Below are 12055 nucleotides of genomic sequence, written 5' to 3' on the forward strand. Positions count from 1 at the left end.
ACTTATTTTAGGAAAGCTTACAAAGAGGGTATACTGACTATAAACTTAAATAATGTATTTTACGTCAAAAGAGATCTTGAAACCTCTTTGTTCTTTTTCAATTATCAACTAGTGAGCAACTAAAGCTTATTTTCAAGCATAGAATCCATTTTAAGGCGAAGGAAAAGGTAGCTGAAGAGCTTTCCCCAAAATATACCTTCTAGTAGTGGAGGCTCCCACTCGTATGTTCAAATTTTGAATTCAAATTTTGTTCAAACTTGAATTCAAATTATCTAAGTGGAGTGGGGGGGGGGGTGGATGCTGCAAAAGTTTCAAAAATCAGTGCAGTGTACAGGAAATATGCCAAAGGTATTAAAAAAAATACGGAATTTCTGTCAATAAAGTAGTGATAACGGTTTTGTAGAACCGAGAACGTGTAGTCAGAAACTGTCACAGGAGCCTATCATATAGAAATTCCAAGGAAAGTGAGAGCAGAATCAGTTAAAAAGCGTCCAGAAAAATCTTCATCGTTGAATCATCTTGCATCACGACTACGTCTGAACGTATTCTGCATGCGTTACAAAAAAAGATCTCGAGAGAATGTGCGGGGAAATTACTACCCCATCCACTTTATAGCCCAGACCTAGCTCTGACTGAAATTTGATTATTCCCTAAACCCAAAGAAAAGTTGAAAGTCCTCCATCTAAATAGTACTGATGAAGCAAAACACACACCAAGAACATGGTTCATAAAGGGGTCTCCAGATTTCTTCAAAAATGGCCTAAAAGGAATCAAGAAGAGCACGGAGAAGTCTGTCCACCCTGACAGAGGTTATGTCAACAAATAAGTTCAATGTAATTGAAAAATTAAAAATGGATTACAAAATTCCGCGTATTTGTTTTGAATGCCCCTCAAAAGAGATTATAAGAACATTTGAATTTTTTTGAGATTTTAAAAGGGGCTGGTATCCAAAGAACTGACTCCCCCCCTCTAATCAAAAAAATATGTATCATTTCAAGACAACCATATTTATTTTTTACCTATATGGCTTAGTTTATACATTTATCACAAATTTCATGTGATGTTATATTATTAACTTCTGAACACAGCTTTGATCTTAAATACCTTCTGTTCCATAATACCACATATGAATTCATCTTTGCAAATGGAAACAAAGCCTAATGCTCCCCCAATCATGAGCCTCATCTTAGATCTCTTTGTTGCAAGTTGTTCGATCGTGAAAATCATATCTGTAATCAGCTTCAACGATGGTTGAGTCCGGCACGTGTAATATAAACCTCTACACATTCTATCTGAGACCTAATTGATCCCTTGTATTTGGGATTTGCTTCACTTTCAATTGCTCTTGTAAATGGAAGAACCCTTCGCTTCATTCCAGATGGAACATATAATTGAAGAACAGACCTTTCATGTGGATCTCTAAGGTCAATCCTAATGGAAAGCTACCCAGACAAAGGTCATAAATTGTAACCCATATGGCTACATTTCTTGACAATATGTTTTTGGGATTATCTAATAATCATTTCGTTCTTGCCCCCCCCCCTTAATTTCAACCCTACAGAAGTTGCTTCTCAAGACAAATTTTAATGTGACAGAAAGGATAAAAAAAAACAGCAAAAAAATAAGCGACAACTTTTGATCTACCTGTTTAGAGGGCCTGGATTTAAAAAAAAGGACTAGGAACTTAGGGTAATAAAACTTTACCCAGAGCAAAGGGAAAAGGGCCAAATACGCAAATATGAAATTTTTATTTCTTCTTCCCCTTATTGATCAATTTTTTGGCATTTTGCTTAGCGAACATAAAAGACAAATATGCTGCATCTCAAATTTTATTCTTGTGACTCGTATTAGAGGCAATTAATTATTTGTCCTTGTTCTGGGACATCTTTTCTAGGTTCAGGTTACTACGTAAGTGTTTCAAGGAATCAAGTGTCTCCAGTAGAATTTTGAAAAATTTTGCCTGCCGGGCCTACTGCAAGTATTAATTTTGCTGAACGTTTTCCAGCCACATCTATAAAATCCCTAGAAAACAGGCTTCTTTAAAAAACAAAACGAAAAGTGGTAATAAATCTAGAGGAAATAATGGCTGATATTTCGGCACTCCTATGTTAAACGGATTCTTCTATATACTGCAATGAAAACCAGTCACGAAAAACCTGTTTTTGACGGGTTAATTCAAGACACCGCTATAGAGTATTACAATGTATAGGGGGGTTTTCATTGCATATACGATATTTAAACTGTTGTTTCGGGGGGTTTAGGGGGGGAAGGTACCTAGGTTAGGTTAGGTTACGTAATAGTATATGCTATGCTTTACCCCCCCCCCCTCCCCAAATGTGCAAATATATAGCCCAAATTTGTTTCTAAGCTATTATATATTCATCCTATTTTATTTTATTTCATTAGCATTAACTAAACTAGCACTATATAAAAGAGTCCGTTTAACATAGGAGTACCGATATTTTACTTCACTTTTAGCTTGTTTTCAATAAAAACATAGATGAAAAAGGGCCGAAAGTCAAGGTTCTAAAACATAGATTGGAAAATATTCAACAATGCTGTTTAATTCATGTATATATGTATTTTTGGAACATCCACTAACCGATCCCTCTAGTCTGTATTCCAAGTAATTAGATCCTTACCAGCCACATATATGACTAGCCTTTACACTAGATAAGAAATATCAGGTGACTGGCATATTTGATAGCTGTCTATGAAATTTGACAAGCCCTACTTTATATAATTGGCAAGTGTCCCAAACACTTATCCAATCGCGTGAGTCCATGCAATGAGTAGCTGAAGACAGTATTTCTGCAGATTACTTTTACAATCACAGTCAGATATTTTCTAATCATACTAGGATGGTAAAGGAATTGTTTTTTTTGTTTGAAGCCTGAAGACAAGCGAGTCTTTCTCAATATATAGATTGCATAAAGTTAATAAGTTTCATTAAAAGCTGACGACTGTCAAATATAGTTTGGTAAGTATACCCCTTTCTGTTCCATTACTGGGATAGCCTATTAAAAATTCCAAGAAAATATTTTTTCGGGGTAGGGTATAAGGTTGCTAATAATTTTAGTTTTGGTGGAAGAGGAGAGATACCGGTCTCCATAATTTTATACCTATCTTCCTACCAGTTCTTTGGTTTTTCTCAAATATTGTATGAATACACTATTGGATGTTAATTGAAAATGTTGTCAGTAGGGGAGAGGTATTACCACGGGGGGTGTCCATATATGGGCATTGACCTACTTTCAGGTGTGACGCAACACACTCATTGATTAAAACCAGTACAAGATCATTGACCTCCAATGAGCAAGAATACTAACTATACAAGATCACGTGCCTCTTTCTAGGCCAATCAACGGTTAGAAATACTGGGCTAACAAGGTGACATCACCAGACTCCCAGAAAATTTCAGCAATGGTTTTACGTAACTGTTATATCACAAATCAACCTTGAGACTGCTTATATTGGTCACACGACTACTGGGATAACAAGGGGACGTCATCGAACTTCTGAAATTTTAGCAGTTAATTTACGTAACTGTTATATCACAATTCCACCTTGAGACTTTGTTTATATTGTTAGCGCTTCGAGGCTAAGATAATAGTTTACTTCTCGGCTGTGGTCGATATAATAGACACGTACACAATATGGGATGTGGACGATATAAATTTACTTCTCGACTGTGTTCTGTATAATACACAAGAACCATTTACGCAGGATTGCCAATCTAAAATATGCTTTTACATTCTAGTATACTAAAAAGCTGATACTAATAAAGAAATTAAAAACAATCCTTAGAAATCCCAAGCAATCAACTAGTGAGACGATTATGGATATGAACCATCAAGGACCGCAAGCACCAATGACCTCAACATCCAAGGGTCCCCTCTCCCCAACCTCCTAGGGGCCCCCTTCCTTCCAACTTTTTTTTAGGACACCTCCAAGTTTTCAAGATAGAGGCGACATTAAAATTTATTAATGTGTAAGAAAAAAGTTGTCATAACGTTGTATCAGACTTCACCTTTCGAAAGTCAGACAAGCGGGTGATTATATTACCAAACTCAGAGACTTTTTTGTATAGCATTATGAAATATGACAATTTAGAATGATAACCTTCTAAAAGTCCCCCCGTGGCTTAAAATGTTTCCTCATTATGACTATTTTATTTACTAACCTTAGGTACTTCAGCTATTCATGCAAACACCCAGCAATAAAATAGCAATTAAAGGAAGTTATCATCACTATAGAAATTAGGACACATTAAAAAATATATTTTCAAAGCCCAGTTTCTGATCGGCTAATTTAAAGGTGGACAGGTACAGTTTGAAAATAGTTTATGAAACATTGAATTGTTATTTGTTCCATAATGTCTCTAATAATATTTAGTTCATCCGTGATGTAAGAATGAGAGCAAATGTTTATAGAATGATCGACAAAAGATGTAACAACACCTCCTTTAACCTGTGGCGGGGGGTAATTGGATTTAAAATAAAGATATCAATTATTTTGTGCGGATTTTCTGTAAATTGTAAAATCCAGTTTATCAATGCTACGAATAGTTAATACATCCGTAAACAGTAATTTATTTGCATTTTCAATTTCTTAGGTTTATGTACGAATTTTCGGAATAAAGCAAAGGTTTGAAGGCTGTACATAACCACTTTCCAAATATTGGAAGCAAGGGTCTTTCGTACATTCTACAATTGACCTTAAGGGAATACCTTGTTTATGTCATTTCGGTAAACCATAAAACTTTGGAAAAAAGCTACCTCGGGGTGCCTTTTAGGTTACCCTCCACCCTCCAACTTTTTCTCAAATGACATGAAATATGCTTGCGGCTGTACTCCTTCACTTTAAGCCTTTTTTTCATATTCTTTTATTATTTTTATGGGTCGAGTTCAGAAGGACATTTGAGGTGAAGTTTTATTTTTAAGATGAGTCTGAAAAAAAAAATAGAGTTATTAATTGAAATGAAGGAAGATAGTTTGTCACTGTGCCAAAGAAGAAAGTTTATCGAAAGAGTAAGTCAGCATTGGGATATTAAAAAATGGGTTGTAACCTGGGGGTTGAGTTGGAGTAAGATCCTCTTACACCGACTTTTTTTTTACTGTTAAGGCATCGACGACAGTGAAAATAAACTCTGTTGTTCCAATGGGTTAATGTAATGTATGAATTGAATATGCTAATGGTTTACTGAATTGGTTTTTAGCTATTCTTGGAAAAGTAACATTGCCTTTTAGGTTAATCCCGTCAAACTTTTTCTAAAAATGACATGAAATATGCTTGCGACTGAACCAATTATGTTGGGTTTTAATTTTCAGAAATATGAACATCCATGTTTAAAATACATCTGATTTTATTAATAATATTTGATTTCTTTTAAAAATTGGGTACATTTTTGCATTTTTTTTAATAAAGTTGGGTTTTAGTTTACAGAATTATAAACATCCCAGTTAAAAATACATCTGATTTTATTAATAACATTTTCTTAGCTAGGTTTCTTAACCTGTCGTAGGTGTATGTTTGGTTTTAGTATTAATATTTGATTTGCTAATCAAGTTGGGTTTTAATTTTCTGAAATAACAACATCCATGTTTAAAAAACATTTGCTTTTATTGATAATATTTGATTCCCTTTATTAACTGGGTACATATTTGCATATTTTTTTAAATAAAGTTGGGTGTTAGTTTTCAGAAATATGAATATCCCTGTTTAAAATACATCTGATTTTATTAATAAAATTTTCTTAGCTAGGTTTCTTAACCTTTCGTAAATGTTTGGTGCATGAAACTAATGATTTGGGATGTCTAGTTTGCTATTTTTGACTTTTCTGAGCTAGATTTCTTAACCTTTCGTAGGTGTATGTCTGGTTTTATTAATAATATTTGATTTTCTAATCAAGTTGGGTTTTAATTTTCAGAAATAAGAACATCCATGTTTAAAATACATCTGATTTTATTAATATATTTGATTTCTTTTAATAATTGAGTACATTTTGCATATTTTTTCAATAAAGTTGGGTTTTAGTTTTCAGAAATATGAATATCCCAGTTTAAAATATATCTGATTTTATTAATAACATTTTCTTAGCTAGGTATCTTAACCTTTCTTGGATGTGTATTGCATGAATCTTATGATTTGGGAATGTCTAGTTTGCTATTTTGGACTTTTCTGAGCTAAATCTCCTAACCTTTCGCACGTGTATGTCTGGTTTTATTAATAAAATTTGATTTTCTAATAAATTTGGGTTTTAATTTTCAGAACTAAGAACATCCTTGTTTAAAATACATCTGATTTTGTTAAAAATATTTAATTTCTTTAATAATTGGGGATATTTTTGCATATTTTTTTAAATAAAGTTGGGATTTAGTTTTCAGAAATATGAACATCCTAGTTTAAAATACATCTGATTTTATTCATAACATTTTCTTAGCCAGGTTTCTTAACTTTTGTAGGTGTATGTCTAATTTTACTTATGACATTTTTTTAGCTAGGTTTTTTAACCTTTTGTCGGTGTATGTCTGTTTTTATTAATAATATTTGATTTTCTAATAAACTTGGGTTTTAAATTTGGGAAACAAAAACATCTATGTTCGAAATGCATGTGATTATATAATAATAATGTTTGTTTTCTTTTAATAATTGGGTACATTTTTGCATTTTTTTTAAATAAAGATGGGTATTAGTTTTCAGAAATATGAACATCCAGTTTAAAATACATCTGATTTTATTAACTAAGTTTTCTTAGCTAGGTTTCTTAACCTTTCGTAGGTGTATGTCTGGTTTTATTAATAATATTTGATTTTCTAATAAAGTTGGGTTTTAATTTTCAGAAATAAGAACATCTATGTTTAAAATACATGTGATTTTATATTAATAATATTTGTTTTCTTTTAATAATTGGGTACATTATGCATATTTTTTATAATAAAGTTAGGTTTTAGTTTTCAGAGATATAAACGTCCCAGTTTAAAATACATCTGATTTTATTAATAAAATTTTCTTAGCTAGATTTCTTAACCTTTCGTAGATGTGTGTTGCATGAAACTCATGATTTGGGATGTCTAGTTTGCTATTTTGAACTTTTCTGAGCTAGGTTTTATTAATAAGATTTGATTTTCTAATAAATTTGGATTTTAATTTTCAGAAATAAGAACATGACTCCTCCCTAAAATGAATTCTATGGGTTTTATGACTCCTCCATACAGTGAATTCAGATGGCTTTAGGACTGCTCCCCCTAGTCATAAGTATTTCTAACCTTGAGCAAAGATATAAAAGTTCGATGAAGTACTTCTCTGCTCAAATATTACATTAATAGCTTCCAGAATGATAGGAGTATATGACACAGAATTTATTGGTTTGAAAAAATCATCTTTTGGTCCTATATTTGAATGTGTATTTTTATTATTGTCAGTGGAACTCGAAGAAATTGACTGTTATCATTGGATGGTGAACTATAATATGTTTGATTGTGATAAAAGCTTATGGAGTACTACTTTACGCCGTATAACAAGACTAGGATTCTACAATAGAGTGATTACACCATATAATAAAAGCGGTCAAGAACTGAAAATGTTCAGGAAGAAGTCAGTGAAATTTGCAGCTTTTTCGGGGTTGAAGCACTAAATGTAAAGGGTAATGTACCTACAGATAAAGTTTTAATTTGAAACTTTTACCCTGGGATTCCACTTTTCAATTTAGAAGAATTTAAGTGGCCTAAATTTAAAGGGGATTATCACCGTCCTGAAGAAGAGGTTAGGTTCTTCGCGTAATGGATACCTAGGGACATGACTGATCGTTATAAGTGCATAAGAAACGGTTAAAAGTATTCTATATTTCAGGAATCCTAGTCTATTGGTGTGTAATAGTGAATTTTAAGTATTTTTATTATGTTAATGTGTGTATTTTTAAAATCTTTTAATAATTATAAGCAATAAATATCATAAAAGTTACCCGTCATTATTCCTTGGGATAGTTTATAGCCTTGATAACTATAGTTTTAGATTTAGCATGTCAGGGAACACACTTTCAGGTTAAGCATGTTGGAGAACCCTAAATGGTCATCACTAAAAGGGTAAGTTAACCCTAAAAAGTTTCGACATGTCGGAGAACTCCAACATTACTTTTCGACTTTATGTATATCCCAAAACCAAATTTTCTCAATGAAAAAGAAATAAGTTACTGATCAATTCTAATTTTTTCCATAAAAAATAAAAAGGTTCCACTTCAGTTCTGATTTTTCTCAAAGAGATGAAAAATTTTATGTTCTGGTCCAAATTTTTCATGGAAGATTGAAAAAATTATACGTCTGATCGTGAGTATTCGCCATGAAGATAAAGAGTTACACTTTAATTCTGAGTTTTCTCAAAGAAGTGCAACAATTTTCAAGTTCTCTTTTGAAGATAAAAAGTTCCATTTTAATTCTGAGTTTTCTCAATAAAGTGATGAAAAGTTCATGTTCTCTTCTGAATTTTTTCAATGAAAAAATAAGTTACAGATCGATTCTAATTTTTTTCAAGAGAAAATAAAGAGGTTAAAAAAAATCAAATATTATTAATAAAATCACATGTATTTGGTGTTCTTATTTCTGAAAACTAAAACCCAACTTTACTAAAAAAAACTCAAATATTATTAATAAAATCACATCAGATGTTTACAATTTTTCATAATTTCACGAATGAAATTTCCATGCTGTGTATCCAAGAGGCGAATTCAAAAAACACTTTGTTACTCACTTACAATTTTCTCATAATTTCCTGGATGAAATTTCTGTATTATATATCCGAGAGGTGAATTCAAGAAAGATTTTGTTAAGTTTATTATGACTCTATTAAAAACAAATTCTATTAATAAAATGAATTATATTTTATACGTAAATGTTCAAGTTCTGAAAACTGAAAACTCTCTCTGTCTGTGCATCTGGACGAGTGTTTGCCTGTCGGTGGATATTTTAAAGTTAAAAACTTCAGTTCATTTATCTCTCTTAGACTTTGGTAAAAGTCCTTTTAACCTATCTCATTTTCTAAAATATCCGCTATGAGCCTGTTAGTAGTAGCGGTATCTTTATTTCTGAAATTCCTTTTCATACATCTCCAACTTATTTAACAGATATTCTAAACGTTTGACGTTCTAGCATACCCTAGAAAATAATAGGGATATGTCAAAGTAGTGCATAAAATATTTTTATTGAAATAATGACAAGTAGAATATTAACATAAAAAAAATATGTTGCATACATATTTTTTGTATGCCAAAGTTGTTCATGTCATTGAACGACTTTGGGAATTTTAGATCCGTTCCATAAAATACTTAATCATGTTCTCTCTTGATGGTGTAGCTATTGTCTTCTCTTAGTTCGTAATCAGTAGAATAATCATTATTCCATTTTGTGTCATACACAAAATTGTCACCTAAATGGGGTGTCACCTAAACTTTCAATATACATTTCATCTTTGCTATTATTAGGTTTATTGACTACATGATCAGTTGTAGTAATAAAGGTTAGCGACACTATGTTTTTGATTGATCCCTCTTTACATTACCTGGTGATCAGTACTGCCCATCCCCTTTTATTTTTCAAGTAAGTTCATTGTATATTACCACATTACTTTTATACAGTTTACAGTCCTTGCACGTAGATAAGATATGGTTTAGGATGTTAGTAGAAGTTATGATATTAGTAGTCACCTGTGTAAAAATAATTTGGTAATAGACAGTGAAATTACTGGAAAAATAAAAAGGGCATGGGCAGAATTAATCACTAGGGAATATAAAGATGGATCAATTAAAAACAAAGTGCCACCAAACTTTATTACTACTATTGATCATATGATCAATAAACCTAATAGTACCAAAGACGACATGCATATTGAAAATGTAGGTGACACTCCAGTAAAAATAGTGTATGACTCAAAATGGAATAATGATTATTCTATTGGTTACAAATTAGGAAAAGACAATAGCTACACTATCAAGAGAGAACATGATTAAGTATTTTATGGAACAGATCCATAATGTCCAAAGTTGTTCAATGACAATAATAATGTATAATAATATATGCAACATATTTTTTTATATTAATATTTTCATGTCATTATTTCAATAAACATTTTATGCATTACTTTGACATATCCCCATTATTTTCTAGGGTATGCTAGAACGTCAAACGTTTAGAAAATCAATTAAAGATGTTGGAGATGTATGAAAAGGAACTTCAGAAATATAGGTACTACTACTACTAACAGGCTCTAAGTGGATATATCAGAAAATGAGATAGGTTAAAAGGACTTTAAAAAAGTCTAAGAGAGAGAGATGAACTGAATTTTTTAACTTGAAAATCTCAACCGACAGGCAAACACCCGTCCAGACGCACAGACAGAGAGAGTTTTCAGTTTTCAGAACTTGAATATTCACGTTTAAAATATATCTGATTTTATTAATAGTATTTGTTTTTAATAGAGTCATAACAAACTTAACAAACTCTTTCTTGAATTCACCTCTTGGATACAAAATAAAGAAATTTTATTCACAAAATTATAAAAAATTGTAAGTAAGTAACAAACTGTTTCTTGGAATTCGCCTATTGAACACATAACGCGGAAATTTCATCCAGGAAATTATGAGAAAATTGTAAGTAAGTAACAAACTCTTTCTTGAGTTGGCCTCTTAGATGCACAGAATGGAAATTTCATTCATGAAATTATGGAAAATCGTAAACATCTGATGTCATTTTATTAATAATATTTGATATTTTAACCTTTTTATTTTCTCTGGAAAAAAATTAGAATTGATCCGTAACTTATTTTTTTCTTTGAGAAAATTCAGATAAGAACTTGAACTTTTTTCACTTTATTGAGACAACTCAGAATTAAAGTGGAAGTTTCTATATTCAGAGGAGAACTTGAATATTTTTGCATTTGTTTGAGAAAACTCAGAATTAAATTGGAGCACTTTATCTTCATGGCAAAAATTCACTATCAAAAGTATAATTTTTTATATCTTCCATGAAAAATTTGGAACAAAACTTAAAATGTGTCATATCTTTGAGAAAAATAGGAATAGAAGTGGAACCTTTTTATTTTCTATGGAAAAAATTAGAATTGATCAGTAACTTTTTTCTTCTTCATTGAGAAAATCTGCCATTGGAATATACATAAAGACGAAAAGTAATGTTGGAGTTCTCCGACATTTTGAATCTGAAAGTGTAATTTCATAGAGATTCTGTAACCTTTTAGGGTTAACTTTCCCTTTTAGGGATGACCATTTAGGGTTCTCCAAAATGCTTAACCTGAAAGTGTGTTCCCTGACATGCTGAATCTAAAAGTATAATTTTCATAGAGATGAACTATTCTAAAGAATAAAGACGGGTAAGGCTTAAGATATTTATTGCTTAAACATATTAAAAGATTTTGAAAAAACACATGTTTACATAAAAAGAATACTTAAAATTCGCTGTTAAACATCCAAAAACGAGAATCCCATGATATAGAATATTTTTTACCGTGTCTTCTACACTTATCACGATCAGATAAGTCCCTAGGTAACCTCTGAGCGAAGAATCTAACCTCCTTTTCAGGAAGGTGAGAAGCACCTTCAAATTTAGAACACTTAAATTCTTCTAAATTGGAAAGTGGAATCCTAGGGTCCCAATTTCGAATTAAAACCTTATCTGTAGGATCATTACACCTTACATATAGTGCTTCAACCCCGAAAAAGCTGCAAATTTCACTGACTTCTTCCTGAACCTTTTTCAGTTCTTGACCACTTTTATTATATGGTGTAATCACTCTATCGTAGAATCCTAGTCTGTTTATACGGCGTAATGTAGTACTCCATAAGCTTATATCATAATCACACATATTATAGTTCACCATCCAATGATAACAGTCAATTTCTTCGAGTTTCATTCACAATTATGAAAATGCACCTTCAAATACATGACTACAGGATGATTTTTTCAAACCTATAAATTCTGTGTCATATGGTCCAATCATTCTGGAGGCTATTAATGTAATATTTGAGCAGAGAAGTACTTCGTCAAACTTT

General features: G+C 31.6%; 1 protein-coding gene across 4 annotated transcripts in view; it reads right to left on the minus strand.

Moving 5' to 3' along the window:
- Positions 1–12055, minus strand: part of LOC148943665 (zwei Ig domain protein zig-8-like) — a 314535-nt gene that overhangs the window by 140853 nt on the left and 161627 nt on the right. The window lies entirely within an intron of this gene.

Source organism: Artemia sp. Qi Xiang Cuo, chromosome 15 (assembly GCF_049724085.1).
Source record: "Artemia sp. Qi Xiang Cuo chromosome 15, ASM4972408v1, whole genome shotgun sequence".
In the NCBI taxonomy this organism is placed as follows: Eukaryota; Metazoa; Arthropoda; class Branchiopoda; order Anostraca; family Artemiidae; genus Artemia; species Artemia sp. Qi Xiang Cuo.